Raw genomic sequence first — 15586 nt, 5'->3', positions numbered from 1 at the left:
TTGGAAATGTTCCACATAATTCAAAATTATCAACTAAATTAAGTGCTGAAGATTCGGGTGATGAAAGAGATGTGCAGGAGAGCTGAAACAGGGGGTCATTCTCCCTGGTTGCCAGAAGAAAAACAGAGATCAGGAGATTAGAAAAGCTTAAAGCTAGCAAGCAAGCTCAACAGAAAAGTGGAGGAGTCAAGGCATATTTTTAGTCACAGGCTGTGGGTCTTGCCCTCCCTCTTTAAGTCCTTTTTAAAAATGCTGCATTTGTATTTGGGTCAGTTTTAAATATACTTTATCCGGGAATAATTTTTTAGTAGCAGGTTTACTTTATTTTGAACTAAGTACTAGATTGTATATGTTCTCCCACTCTCAGCCTTAGCGTGTGGGATGAACTAAAGAGTCATGCTATGTAAAAAGAATTATTGTCAATAATACAACATTGAGATTGGTAGGCCCATCTGTGTGACTTGGCAGGGTAAGGAAGACTCTTTTTTCTCAGACTTTGATGGAAAGATAAATTGTATATTCAGAGCTGCTGGGGGGCATATAAATTGGCAGAGTACTAAATCAGTAAAGATAAGCCAAGCCCTGGAGGGTTAGGAATGGATGTCTGGTGGGCATTAACTTGTCTTATGCCAAAATAACAGTCCCAGAATGCATTGCTTGTATCCTGTTCTTACAGTTGTATTGCCAGTAGCCAAGCTGTGCCTGGAATTATAAACACCATTGGGGTGGCTCTGCTCACATTGTTCCCACATTAGTTGTTTGTTTGTTTGTTTGTTTGTTCGTTCATTAGTTGGTAGTTGATGCACACTGTGGAAGGGAAAGATCATCGCTAAGAAAGAGAATATGTGACTACAGAACATGAATCCCCCTGCAGTCTCTTTTTTGCAGGGCTGGAATCAGATCCAATTTTATAGATGAGACAACTGTTCATAAAGTTACATAGTTGGTAGGCTGGGATAGGTGTTAAATGAAATATTCACTAAGCAGCTGAGGCCCTGATAGGGAGTGGTATCTGGACAAAGCTCTCCCAAACCTGCGAGCTGAAGGCCGGTATTATATGCATAGAATTTTGATTACAACTTTGAGTTGATTGAAATATTGAAAACTTCTAGAATAAGTTTCAAAATCATAGGAGGAAACAACCACCGATGAAAGGTCTACTTTGAAAAGGGAACGAAATCTAGAGTCCGTTCTGGTTGTTTCATTTATCATTAAAATAGAGATTGTATAAATATATTGTTAACTAATTTTGATAGCCTGGGACAGGTTCTCTCTTTTTCTGTGAGGCCCTGATAGTGGCACTTTCTGTTCCACCTTCCAAAATGAGAGCAAGCAATGACTAGCAAATTACAGCACAGTCTTGATTAGCGGTCTGTATGTCAATGTTATCACAATTAAAAATTGGAATTACAGCATAGAGTCAAGAACAGACTGTCAGATCACAAGATGAAGGAACACAGCAAATCAATGTGAAAGGACCTATAGTAGCCTAGGAACACATTACCTGTTCCACCTCTATGTGATCCTAAGCATGTTCCTCTTTAAATGGTCAAACGATTAAATACTTTAAATGGTCTTTAAATGGTCAAAACTTTAAATAGTCAAACGATCAGCATTTGAAATTGCATTAGACTGGGTTGAGGAAATGGGAGAATGATGCTAGGAAGGGTAATCTGGAAAAGTGACAGATGAGGACAAAGTTAAGGACTTCATCTTCCCATTACTCCTGTTCTCTGAATGGCCTTGATCCAAATTCTCTGTTCAAGAAAGCAGGATTGCCATAGGATGGGATAAGGACTCAACGGGTGTAAGGTCTAAGCTCGACCCTTTTAAAATATATATATATATATATATATATATATATATATATATATATATATATATATATATATATATATATATATATATATATATATATATATATATATATATATATATATATATATATATATATATATATATATATATATATATATATATATATATATATATATATATATATATATATATATATGTAGTAAAGCAGTGAGAGGGCAGATTGATTTCAAGCAGAGAAGCAGTAATGTTCAGTAGGTTTAATGCCCTTTTATCTAAGGTTTCTGTCTCACCATGCCATCTTATAGTATTCCATAAACCTCTGCTTCAGGATACAGTATGATTCACCTCTATAACATGCAATTCTCTTCTAAGAGACATACCTGCACAGTAAACATTTCCCAAGCACACTAGAAAGGTGGTCCAAATGGGAAAAATACAAAGCACCAGAATATTTTTCTCACTCTTGATTGGCAAAACTTTTTACAAAAGCTTTTTTCTAAGTCACTGTTAGGGACTGAGAAGGAATTTTGTTAAGACAAGAGCATACATCACACTTTCTCAACCAGGGTTTCATGAAACCTGGAAGGGTGGGAGTTAATATTTTAAACATTTGTTAAACATTTATCAAGTTATATGACTGTATATGGTCATGCTGACCTGCCCCCCTCCCAAAATGGCCAGTGATGGGCCTGCAGGGTGTGCGAAGAGCAGGGCATGTACACAGCTATGCTTCCCAAACATATTCTGCACAATCATGCCATTTCTAGGGTTTCTCAATAGTAAAAACATTGAGAAAAGCTGGCATACATGATAAAGTATTAAATAGACTTCTTAAGTTGCTTGCGTGTTGATTGATCAATAAAGGCCTAGAGCCATTTTGATTCTTCATCCATAAAACAAGCTGGAACTGATTACTGAGACAAGTTAGTGATTTATTTAATGATAAGACTATGTCACACACACAAAGACAGATTAGGGGCCATAGCTCAGAGGCAGAACATCAGCTTGGTTTGCAGAAGGTCCCAGGTTTGATTACCAACTTCTCCAGTGGATAGGGTCAGGTATAAAGCTTCTGTCTGAGAGTTTGGTGAGCCCCTGCCAGTGTGATAGATAATACTGCCCTAGATGGACAACAATCTTCAGTATAAGGCAACTTCATGAGAGAAGTGATGGTGATATGATTTGTAATGCTATCCAGCTTTGTATGAGCGTTCATAGGTCTAGGCAGACTTCTGTTCATCTCTGTAATTAGAAAGGATAGAAAACTCCTTTTCTGTTTGTGAAAAACAGCTGGCAAGTGATTTTGGCTTCTGGATGAGATGGCTTAATCAGCTCAGAGTATGAGTCCATGACTCAGTAGTAGGGTAGCTGCTTTGCATGCAGAAGGTCCCAGATTTAATCTCCAACATCTTTAGTTAAAAGGATCAAGGAGTTGTTGACATGAAAAACCTGTACTTGAGAGACTGGAGAGGTGCTGCCACTCTGAATAGGCAACTGATGAACCAGTGGTCTGAGGTGACTTCATGTGTACAAGAATTCCATAACTGCCACTGTATAGAAGACTTTATGCTTAACTTTATTGTCTTCTAAACATGGGTACAGACCCATGTTTATCTATGTCCACAAAGAATCCAGTTTCTAATTTTAAATGACCTCAAGTTATACAGAGGGAATCAAAATCATTTACATTATGGCTCCTTTAAAGGGAATTAATCAAACATCAGCTGCCAATGAAACCTGCTTTGGGGCTCAAAGCTGCAAAATCACAGGGGCATGCCCCATTTGTACATTCAGGGGTCTGCATGATGCTTTACCTTCTTCTCTATGCTTTGTAGCACTACCATGAACTCTGCAGCATCAAGCCCTCTCATGCACTGTGTTTGCTGCTAATTCTCATCCCATATGCAACTTCTCCCTGATCAATTTAAGCCTAGCAATTTGTTCTGTCACAGAAACAACCTGAGGCCATGAATCTCATCAGGATTGCAGCCTTATCTGTCAGCTCCAAGTATGATAGACAACACTTGCTATCCCCAGTGGGGCTGTTGAGCCTCCCACTTAGTTCAGATGAACCTTGTACTGCGCAGCACTTTCTGATTGCCTGAAATATAGGTAAAAATTGGTGACTTTGGGTAGTGATGTATTGTGCTCTCCTTCAACCTCTTACCAAAGCTCTAAATCTCTCACTCCTTAGAAAATACACCCTTATAAATCCCTGCTCACCTCCTGCACTTTTGTATTCTAATCCTAAGAAACTTGTTAAATTAGCTCTGTGCAGGTTTTATGCATCTGCTTCCTAAATGTTCTGATGTAGTAAACTCTCTTTATATTCCACTATGATTTGTAAAGACAAATAGAACAGAAACACCAAAAAATAAACTAAAGTGGAAAGTAGCATGTATGCTGTAGTAAACAATCAAGTATCATTGATCAAGGATAGAACTGTCAGTATCTTTTGGATAATACAATCAGGAGAGGTCTAACATATAGCCTGTGAATGTTGATCGTAATACCCTAACTCGCACTTTTTCACATTAACCATTTATGTATTTACAAGTTCATGAAGTGGCTCAAAAGTTCAAGTGAACTGAAAGTTGTCAAGACCACATGGCAAGATTATGATGGGTTCTTGACTTATTCTTCATTGATCTCAGACAAAACACTGTTTCACTCCTCCCACAATATATAGGAAGTGACATGTGCTGTGCATGTGTGAGCAGGCATTTGTCACTGACTTCCCACCACCTTTTTGAAGTAGATTATGGAGCAGGAATCCCACAACAGCTCCATATGTCACATTTCCTGGTGACTGCAAGTGTTTTTAGAAAGTGTCTGGGGCCATGTGGGACTTTTTGATTGGGTACTGGAGTATTTGTTACTTTGGAATCACATTGTAATATGTTTGGACAAGTTTTCTTTTAAAGGCTGCAAGGGTAGATGACAGAAGTGACACTAACTAAGGAGGGTAGGAGCAATACCCAACTGGGGATGGCTTGAATTTTCTCCCTTACGCAGGGCCTAGCCCCAACATACACACCAATGGATCCTAGGGCAAAAAAAAAAAAATCATTGCTTTGCTACATGGCAACTGAGGGCCTGAGTCAGACCAGGCCTGGGACCACCCTGATCCAGGCCTGATACCATGCAAAACCGGGAATTAGCCCCATGCGCAAGCAAGTGGTGATTGCAGCCTAATCTGTCATGCCGAAGACGTAAAAGTGAGGCAGGAACAAAGAGTGAACAGCACCAATCAGGACCATGGATAGCTCACAAGATTAGATGTAGATTCAAATGGGTAGCTGTGTTGGTCTGAAGCAGCACAATAAAATCAGAGTCCAGTAGCACCTTTAAAACCAACAAAGATTTATTCAGGGTGTGAGCTTTCAATTGCAAGCACTCTTTGTCAAATTAGATGTAGAGGCTTCAAATCTAAGAAAGGCAGCATAGTATGGCCTTTTTTGCACAGTGCTGCTTACTCTTGATTTTCACTGAATTTGAGATGGGATGGCTTTAATTTGCATGCTGTGTGTGCATGCTGCAATTCCTATTTTTCTCTGATTTTCCTCATAGGAATCACGGGGTATATATTCTGATGCAGAGGGGGTGAAAATGGATTGTGCTGCAGTACCAACATTTGTTGTTTATTTTAGAGTGGCATATTGCATTTAGCACTAATCTTCTGATTGGTCAGCTTCTTGATAGGCATGCTCTTGAAAAAATGAAGGAGAATCTTCAATCTGTACCTATTCTGGGGTAGCCATTTTGTCAGGACATTAGCCACACACACACCAGTGAAAGTTTTTAAAATATTTTAACACACTTTTAATGTTTTTAACATTTGGGCTGGTCTAATAAAAAGGCATGTGGATTGCTAAACTCAAATTGTTAAGGGAGAAGCCATTGGCAGGGAAAGTTTAGCTAGAAGTAGCATTTCTCTGAATTGTCTTGAAATGCATGTTTCAGCCTTCCAAGGAGCCTCTGTGCAAGCTCTGAATCAGTGGAGGAGGGAGGAATGGGGGTAAAGACCTGCACTGGGTTGAGAGCAAATGTCCAGTAGTGAATACAACAGGTGGCCCACAATACTGAAGTGGGGTGTCTGCAGGTGGGTTGGCATGTGTGTGTGCATTTCAGGAATTTGCAAAAGATTACACTCTCTGTAGCCACAAGGCTGCAATTTGTTAGAACTTTAAAAAGAATGGGTTCCTATTCTATCTCAAGCCTGTGAGCACCAATGCAAATGTCAGAGCTGAATAACTTCATTGCCTCCTGCAAGAGATGCAGCCAATCACACATACATGTCTGTGCCCCCCCCCCATCCCAGTTGAGTACCATGGATCATCCACTGTGCTTACTGCTGGGCATGATTGCTTGCAATTGGCCTAATGCTGGTCTTGACCCTCATTCCTCTCCATCAGTTCGGAGCTTACAAAGTGATTCCAGGGAAGATCAATGCAGGGCAAAACTACTCTATTAGTGATCCAAGTTTAGTGTTCCTCATGCCTTTACACCAGACCTAGACTGATGTAGAAAAAACATTCAACAGATGGTAAACTGAAACAATAATGGAGCTTGTAGGCCAAGGGATGGAGGAGTATTGAGTGGGAAGAATTATCTCAATGTGGGTGATGTGGGATTGTAGCACGGGCACCCAGGGGTGGGAAAAGGGTGGCAGGGGGACTTCAATAGATTTTTTTTTTTGCTTTGGAATTAACTACAGCTTGGGAGTGAAGAGAGGAGAAAAATCATGACAAAAGCACTCTAACAAATCCAGAGAAACAACAAGCAGAAAGCAAATTGAACACTGAAAGGAGAAAAATCAATGCAGAACCCATTAAAAAAAATCCTGACACATGTGCACACACATGTGCACACACTAGGGTCCTCACTGGCACATCTTGGAGGGCCCACATCCAGCCAGTGCTGAGGCAGCTGCACTGGTTGCCAATTGCTGCCCGGATCCGGTTCAAGGTTCTGGTTCTAACCTTCAAGGCTTTATGCGAGTTGGGACCCACATACCTGAGGGACCGCCTATCGCCCTATGCCCCTCGCAGGGCCTTGCGCTCTGCGGGTGAAAATCTGTTGGTCGTTCCCGGCCCTAGGGAAGCATGCCTGGCCTCGACCAGGGCCAGGGCCTTTTCGGTCCTGGCCCCAACCTGGTGGAATGAGCTCCCGGGAGAGCTGCGGGCCCTGCGGGATCTTTCAACGTTCCGCAGGGCCTGCAAGACGGAGCTCTTCCGCCAGGTTTATGGTTGAGGCCGGGGCTGATAATAGATCTATGCCTCCCCGGGGACTCGGGTTCTGGACCCGAAGCAAAACATCATCAGGACCTCCTCTCCACCCGCTAGTAGTGGGAGGGAGGGGGGGAAGTTGAGCTGCCGTTCTTGCCATGCCGGCAATATTGGCAATGTTATTATTGTTTTATGGGGTTTTAATGGGGATTTGTGATATTGTTACCCGCCACGAGCCACAAGGGAGTGGCGGGCTATAAATCTAAAAATAATAATAATAATAACAACAACAACAACAAAGTTGGGTAAAAAGCAGAATGAAAAAGAAAACCCAACAGGAATGCATGGTGAAACCCAAAGACAAACATCAGTACATAAAGGCCTATGTGACCTTTGTAATACTTAATTTCAACTGTGCAAAGTTCTATGGGGTTAAGGAGATGGGGTTTAACTTTTTTACACACACAATTTTGCAAGTGGAAACTGCCTTCCATGATGCTAAAGACTTTTAGTGTGTGTGTGTGTGTGGGGAGAACAAATGCCAGATACCATGTGCCCCCCCCATTTAAAAGATTAATAACATCATGAGGTGGGGGAGGTTTTGATTAACAAAACCATGCAGAAACAGGAGGGCTAATGCCACACTATGTGGCTTTAATCCAGACTGGGTCCTGTGCAGTTTTAATTCCGTGGACAAGGAAAGTACTCTGTAAGTTACTCTAGCAGAAGTGTGAACCTGAAGGATGCCTTAAAGAATGCTGATGGAAATACACATCTGTCTAGAAACTGCAATTTAGGAAGAAATAGCTATGATTCTGGAGCCATGTGTTTCCTACTTACTTATGACCAGCAGAAAGAGGAATCTCTGTTCTTTGGGGTTCTCCTCTGCAGGAGTGGCATGGTGAGGGCAACCCTTGAGATTGTTCTTGATTCCAGGCATTAGGTTATCTCTCTAATAGCATGGGGTTCTGAGTCATGCCATGGATATTAATTTCATCTCTGAAATGAATGTATAATTGTTTATTGCTAGTATTCTAATTGAAAGTGTCACTATGTGCATCGATTTACAAGTCCTCACCTCCAGAATTCATCTCAAGGGAGCCAGAGTAAAGTGGCGTGTCAACTAGGGTGTAATAAATCTATAGTCACAGCCTTTGCCTGGGTCAGAAAATAACGGGAAGCCTTATCATCCTGAAATGGGCTTGTTGCATCTCAGCAGGAATGTGCTGTATTCCATACTCTCCAGGAAGCTGAATTAGCTTCCCTGAGAATGAGCCATCCTATAGCCTCTCTCCAACAAAGTATTTTCCTGCAGCACCTAATCTGCATCTCAGTCTGTTCGCTGTCATTAAACTGTGTCTGATCTGTAAAATATCCTTCTTATTAGCTAGAATTGGCAGGCCTATTGGGGACTCAAGCCTGTTCCACTTTCCAATTAATGGACTTTACTGAGAGCTAGTGTTTATCTTGCTTTTCATTAATAGCTGGATGGAGCTTTAATGTAAGGAGAAAAGAGCATCATTTGGCAACTTTGCGTTTGTCTTTCTTTCTTACATTTCAGATTAAGGCTGGCTCAGGCATCGATTTCCTTCACTCCTGGGTGGATGAATGCTAACGTACAAAACTAGGATTATGGGAAATGTCCTAAAGAAAAACAGATACCTTTTAATCTTGAAAGGAGCATGGGAAGACTGGCATGGATAAACATGGGATAATGCATTCTGTACATCAGGGCTGCAGGGATCAGAAACAATGCACCAAATTTACATACCTCCTTTAAAAGTCAGTAGTGGCCTGTTTCATTCGTCTCAGGTCCAGGGAGAGATGATGGCAAAACTGCTATAAGTCCTTTATGAACTTGGCCACACCCTATGCAGCTTCTGAGTAAACAGAGGCCTCTGTGATTTATGAAACTCACTTCCTGTGCCACAGAACCTGAGCAGAATTGCTTGCTTTTTTCTTAACTTCAAACACTGGCCTTGGAGCCAGGCTAGAACAGGCCTAAAACCCATGTGAGAAAATGGGACTGTGCTTGGTTCTTTCCAGTACATGGCCACTGAATACAATGGGTCAGCTGCAACACCATGGCAAGCCACCGAGTACAGTATAAAAACCATAGCATTTCTGACATACCTGATAAAGTAGAAAGAAGCCAAATCAAAATGCCACAACATTCTCCATGTGCCAGTGGGAGAAAATCTGAAAACCAAGGTAAAATGGCCTTTAAAACTGGGGCTCTCCTATATTTGTAGGAATAATAGAATCATAGAGTTGGAAGATACCTCCAGGTCATCTAGTCCAACCCCCTGTACAATGTCAGAATTCACAACTACCTGCCTACCCATAGTGACCCCAATCTCATGCCCAAGTGACATCCCTCCACCACCAAATATCTCCAGAATCTACCCAGGCCTGGAGGAAATTCATCTAGTATCCCACAGCAATACCCTGGGTATGCAAGGAAGGACCACCAGAGACAAACACTGGCACATCCCTTCACAATCTGCCTAAGTTCATAAAATCAGCATTTCTGTCAGATGACTATCTAGCCTCTGCTTAACAACATTCAAATATCTTGATCCTTCTCCATACTACAAAGAAGTATTAAATTATAGTTGCCATACTAGATATAGGGAATCTCTCTCATATAGAGACTTGTAGTAATTGCTGTAAAACCAAATGAGGAAAGTCCCATGCATTGCAGGGCCCCAGAAGATACAGATGTGATCTAACTGGATAATCTGCTAACAGAAGCACAGGGACTGGAAGAAGAAAGCTGTGGATCATACATTAGGCACCGTTTCAGTAAGGTTACATAGGCCATGAATTTCACTCTGTCTATATAGCTCAGCTGCCGCCCACAATGAACTCATGTATTTATCTCAGATTCTGTTCCCACCAGACTTTTATCTGCACATCTCATCCTCTTTAATATATTGTGTTATCAGACTTCCTGCAAGATTTGGCAGCCTGATTATCTAAGCCATATAGCTGGTGAGCTTTGCCTGAAGTGGCATGAGCAGAGAAGACAAATGAACCCAAGCGCCAAACCTGCTGCCTGCCAGACCTTTCCAGGGGTACAGAGCATTCAGCTTCTCTTCTGCCTGCCTTTCTCATTCACCTGTGAAGTCCTCCTCTCCTCAGTAATGAAAGGAGCCACTGTACTTACGGCCCAGTCAAGTCATTTGTTTAGAGTAGGCATTTGGTGTATAATGATTCCTGGCTGCTATGAAGAAAGCTCCCAGCAATCTACTGCTGGGACAAGTAACTCAAACCCTCTCAACCTTTGACTATTAATATCCTAACACAGCCGGTCACCTGTGAAGGAAAGGGGAAATGAAAAGCACTCACCAGGTGTCAGCCGCAATTACTCGGGGAGTAAATATTTCTAAAGCAACCATCTTGAGTTGAAAGAAACAGCTGGATGGATGTAGCTTCCAGTCGCTGCTTCCTATTGCCTTTTTGCTATAGTCTAGTCATGCAAACTAGGTAGATGCTGTATGAGTATCTACAAGGAACCCACAGAGAGTCTATTATTGCAAGAGGTCTAACTGTGAGTGACTCCAAGCCTATCAGAATCATGTTTTTACTACTATCAAAGCCCATTTTAAAAATGGGTTTTGAAAGGGGTGGCAGGCAGGAGGGCGTGAGAGGGTGGCTGTGGCTCCCTCTGACCCGCAAAGTGGGCTAAAGAGAGTGGAAAGCCCCCCCCCCCGCACTGGCGGCAACAGGGCTTTGTGGCCCACAGGGAGGCTTCAAACTCCCTGTCTCAGCATGAGCAGACCTGAGGGCCGCAAAGCCCTGTTGCTGCCTCTCTCCTCTGGGCGACAATGGAGGCCGCAGCCACAAGGCTTGTAGCAGGCAAGGAGGAAGGGTGGGAGCTGGAGGGGGAGGGCCAATCAGGATGGACCTGCACAGACAGGGTCCTGGACAGTCTCCTCCCAGGAGGCTGTTTCCCAAATATATAAGGGAGCGAAATAGTGTTAAGGATGATGGAATAAGTAAGGAGCTTTTAGCTGTTCCAGGAGATTCAAAGACTTTCCCACAGCTAGCAGGTCTGTCATGGAGAACATCTTGGCATAGTGAAAAAATTCAACAGCTACATTTTCTACTACTGTAGAGGTATAGTGGGTCATAGGCATATATTGGCTAGAGCCTATAATATCAGTGATGATAAAAGGTGTCATATTCTCCCCTTTCCTGTCCTTTTATTTTAACAGTAGCTTGTATCTGTGTTGAAATACCATATACTTTTTTATTGTTAACTTTACTGATTAATTTTCTACTCAGTGCAATATAAAATACAAAACACTACACACACTTCAACATTCGTTATGTTAGATTAATAATAGAAATGATTATAAAAAATTTTAAATGACATTATTATATTTATAAAATTTTAAGCATCTCATGATGACTGATACCAGTTAATCTTATCATTGCGAAGACAATAGATTCCACACTGTCTGGCATACAATAGTATGAAATCACTATAATGTGCAGTATGCACCTGTTACAGGAATCTCCTTTAGCCTTTGCTAGAAAGCAACAATCTTAATCCCAAACAATAAGAGCCTAAGAGAAGTCATCCATCCTTTGTGTACCCCATTGTTTTGGTTTTTGAACTTCCTTGTAAGTTAGTAGTTCCCTGCTTATGTGCCATTCCCTATAGATTTGCAATCTTCTAATCTTCAGTTCTTGCCATCACACTACGTTCTGAATGTATGTCTTTGGATTTAGTTTAAAGCCCAGGTATGGAAGGGTTCTCCCAAAAATACCTTTTCCATCCCTTATGTGGTGCACACCATCTCCTGATAGTTGCCCATCATATTGACATCATAGACCATGATCCAGAAATCCAAACCTTTCCCAACAACACCAGTGACGTAGCTAGTCATTTACATGCATGACTTCTCTCTCTCTTTCTAAGCCACGGCCACTTACAGGAAGAACAGATGAAAACACAACCGGTGCTCCCAGGTCCTTTACCTTTTCCCCTAGATCCACAAAGTCTTTCTTAATACATTCCATGCTGGGCTGAGAAAACCATAGGACATTTTGAAGGTCATTAATGTATAGGGTCACCATAAGTCAGAAGTGACTTGACAGCTTTTAACACATACACACACTCAAACGTTGCGCCAACATCTTGCATTCTCTATTTTCAACACTTTTAAAATGGTTTTAAATTGGTTTAATATGTTACTAATTAGTAATTATTTTAACCTATATTATTGTTTTGTTTTGATATCATACACCGCCCTGAGCTAGCTTGCCAGGAGGGCAGTATAGAAATCAAATAATAAATAAATAAAACAAATCTACCTATTTCCATTCTAACTCTCCCTCTTACTGCCTACTGCTTGGTATGTTTCAAAGCCTGGATTACATCCTGTTGGTCTCCATCTTTTCTAATGGATACCTCTTTAGAAAAGCATTTCTGAATCTTTGCAACGATTCTACCTTTCCAGCAGCTGTACAGTTGACCAACCCCTGTCATTTCACCTCTGAACTGGCCTTAGATGAACAGTCCATGATGAGCTCATTAGGCAAGACCTGGAGATATTTTCTAGGCAGTTCGGGCACTTGCTTGAATTATTCAGCATAGAACTTGACAGCATGGCATTCAAGAGGAATCTCATTAAAAGAACCAGGGAAGTTTGTCTCCATCTGACAGGCTCAGCTGAGTGGCTCTCACAAGAAGCTCTCTCTATGTGTTTAGCAGGATTTATTCCACTGCAAATGGAGGCCTTGGAAACAATCCCCTGTAAAGCAATCTGTGCATAAAAGAGTCATGAGCATAAGAATTGGCTTAATTGGAGACCTAAAAGGATAGCAAGCGAGCGCTGTCACATACATTAAGATTGGTGGGTATTTCTGTGGGTTTGGCCCCTCCCATTCATTCCAAAGTTCAAAGTGGCACAAGTTAATCAATACAGAAGCACCCTGTGGGGTGCAGGGCTTTGCTGATCATTCTGTGGATCATTCTGGTAGATGAATGAACTGCCTTCACTGTTTCATTGACTCTTGTTAGCTTCAGAGAAACTGGGCCTCTCTACAAGAGCGTTTGTTTATAGACTGAGCAGCCAAAGAAGCCTTGCTCCAAGGTAGCCATGCCAGGCCTTGAATGTACTGAACTGGCAAACTGACAAGTGTTGCCGTTATCCCTCTGGAACTCCCCTGCCCCCCAGCAAAATCTCCCAAGACCAAGACTTCCCTCCTAGCATTGAGTATTCAGGGCCTCTCATAATAAGATCACAGCTAATGAAGAGACTGTAGAGCATTTAAGGAGAGATGTAAAGTAAATCTTCAGATGGAAGGTGCGTTACTGCAGAGACAACAACCAGGACTGCGATAGGAATCTTTGAGAGGAGTGGGTGCTGGCAAAGATGGACAGAAAATAAAAGAATGAAGGGACAAAGAAGTACAGAGTCACCCTCCCTTCCTTGTATTACTTCAAAGAAATATTCCAAGAATTTCCAAAGTGGTTTTCTTCAAAATAGGCAGTTTTCTCAGTCTCTGGAAACACATTTTTAAATAAGCCATCACAAAATGTCAGCATGTTTTCCATTGTCATTTAAAAATCTCTTTCCAAAATACTGACAATTTCAAAGTGCGATTAGAGCCAGCTCCCTCCCATGCAACCAACTAGGTGACCTTGGGATCGCCATGGCACTGGTAAAGCTGTTCTGACTGAGCAGTGATATCGGGGCTCTCTCAGCCTCACCTACCTCACAGGGTGTCTGTTGTGGGAAGAGGAAAGAGAAGGTGATTGTAAGCCACTTTGAGACTCCTTCAGGTAGAGAAAAGCAGCATGTAAGAACCAACTCCTCCACATCTTAATAAAAGTCATGAGAATGAGTACTAAAGTGAGCCTGGCAGTCAAATAAAGAAAGCATTAGTTTGTGATTCTGCCACCAAAGCTTTATATATTTATTGTATAAATATAAACAATATATTTATTGTTATTGTATCCCACCCTTTCCTGAGTTTGTAAAACCCTGCCCAGACAAATCATAGACAAATCAACACTTCTATGTTGCACCAAATCCCAGTGCATATAGAAAAATTAGCTAGAATCAGATAGTTGCAGATTATGTGGACAATTTTATTGCTGCTTGGGGCCCTCACAGGCGGCTGCCCCACCAGGGGCCACCTCCAGCCCTGCAGCTGCCTCCTTTGGGCATAGGCTGGGACCGCTGGAGGACAAAGTGATGCAGCAGTGGCCAGCCAGGCCTGGTGCTGAGCCACTTTTGTGCTGCTACTACCCATTTTTTGCAGCTGGAGGACAAAGGAGTGTAGCAGCAGCCAGCAAGGCCTGGTGCTGATTCCTGCTTATACTGCTACTACTGCCCATCTAATGTGGCATTCACTTTCTGGTCTCTGATCAAGGGACAGAAGTGATGGGCATCATGTCCGTATTCACTTCAGTTTATTTGACCATGCCAGCAGATGTGTTTACACATCAAAAACCCAGACAAATGAAGCTGATTAAAAGCCTTGCCCTCATACCCTAAAAATTCATCTGATCAGTCCAATTTAAATATTAACACAAAGTTATTTCACATTGTCTCTCAAAACCTAGGGAAGAAACATTGCTATTTTACCTCAAAATGGGTACCAAACATAGTAAATTCAGACACATGCTGTCTTTTCCTCTGATGGAATTTCTATCCTATAGAAAATGCTCCAAATCAAGTTGGAATTTCTAGAAGCCTTGGAAAGGAAAACAGTCTGTTTATATTGATATTTTGCCATACAATATCCCTAAAAAATGTAGGTCATAATTCATCAAAATTGGTCATGCTTCAGTCCTACTGAGATCAATTGAAGAAGAGTTGGTCAATATATGCCGCTTTGCTCTATCAGAAGGAATCTTAAAGTGAATCTTCCCTTTCCTCTCTCCACAACAGGCACCCTGTGAGGAAGGTGAGGCTGACAGAGCCCAGATTTTATTGCTCGGTCAGAACAGCTTTATCAGTGCTATGGCGAGCTCAAGGTCACCTAAGCTGGCTGCATGCGGGAGACTAGGGAATCAAACCTGGCTTGCCAGATTAGAAGTCTGCACTCCTAACTTCTACACCAAGCTGGTAAAATTATTCACAACCATCTTGTTAGCTCAGATTCTAAGCTTTGTGCCATATCCTTTTTTCATGGCAGAAGTAGTCTGCTGTTACTCAATGCTGGGGTGGTTGTTCAATCTGTCTAATTTATAGTCAAATGTTATGTGGAATGTTTGGGCCAGCTATAAAACTCTTCCTGTGGTTAAAAATACAAAAGAACACTTTTTATTTCACATTTTTGTTTACTCCATAATTACTAAAGATGCAGTCCTTCTCCACTAAAATGAAGAGGCATTTTGCTATTTAATTAAATACAAGTTGTTGGGTATATGAGGAAAAATGTATAGGTTGGTAGCAGATTTGGCAAACCTGGAAGCTTTTGTAGAAAGACCAAATCCTACAGCCACTTTACTGCAGCATCCAGCCTCATTTTACTTGCATGAGCGCTCATATCAGAGTCTAGTTCACAGTTTGCTA

At 41.6% G+C, this 15586-nt stretch overlaps 1 protein-coding gene and 1 long non-coding RNA gene across 6 annotated transcripts in view; one reads left to right on the top strand and one right to left on the bottom strand.

Moving 5' to 3' along the window:
- Window positions 1–15586, bottom strand: part of LOC143836011 (uncharacterized) — a 177806-nt gene that overhangs the window by 45001 nt on the left and 117219 nt on the right. For 4 of the 5 annotated variants that reach the window (XR_013230451.1, XR_013230452.1, XR_013230454.1 and 1 more), the window contains exon 2: window positions 9180–9245. The exons of the other annotated variant lie outside the window; for it this stretch is intronic. This is a non-coding gene — a long non-coding RNA (uncharacterized LOC143836011). The remainder of the gene's footprint in view (window positions 1–9179; window positions 9246–15586) is intronic. 5 annotated transcript variants of the gene reach the window in all.
- The window catches only part of LRRN2 (leucine rich repeat neuronal 2), a 178512-nt gene that overhangs the window by 95885 nt on the left and 67041 nt on the right, over window positions 1–15586 (top strand). The window lies entirely within an intron of this gene.

This window comes from Paroedura picta, chromosome 4 (genome assembly GCF_049243985.1).
Source record: "Paroedura picta isolate Pp20150507F chromosome 4, Ppicta_v3.0, whole genome shotgun sequence".
Taxonomy (NCBI): Eukaryota; Metazoa; Chordata; class Lepidosauria; order Squamata; family Gekkonidae; genus Paroedura; species Paroedura picta.
The sequence above is the reverse complement of the archived record's forward strand: the minus strand, read 5'-3'. Positions and strand labels throughout refer to the sequence as shown.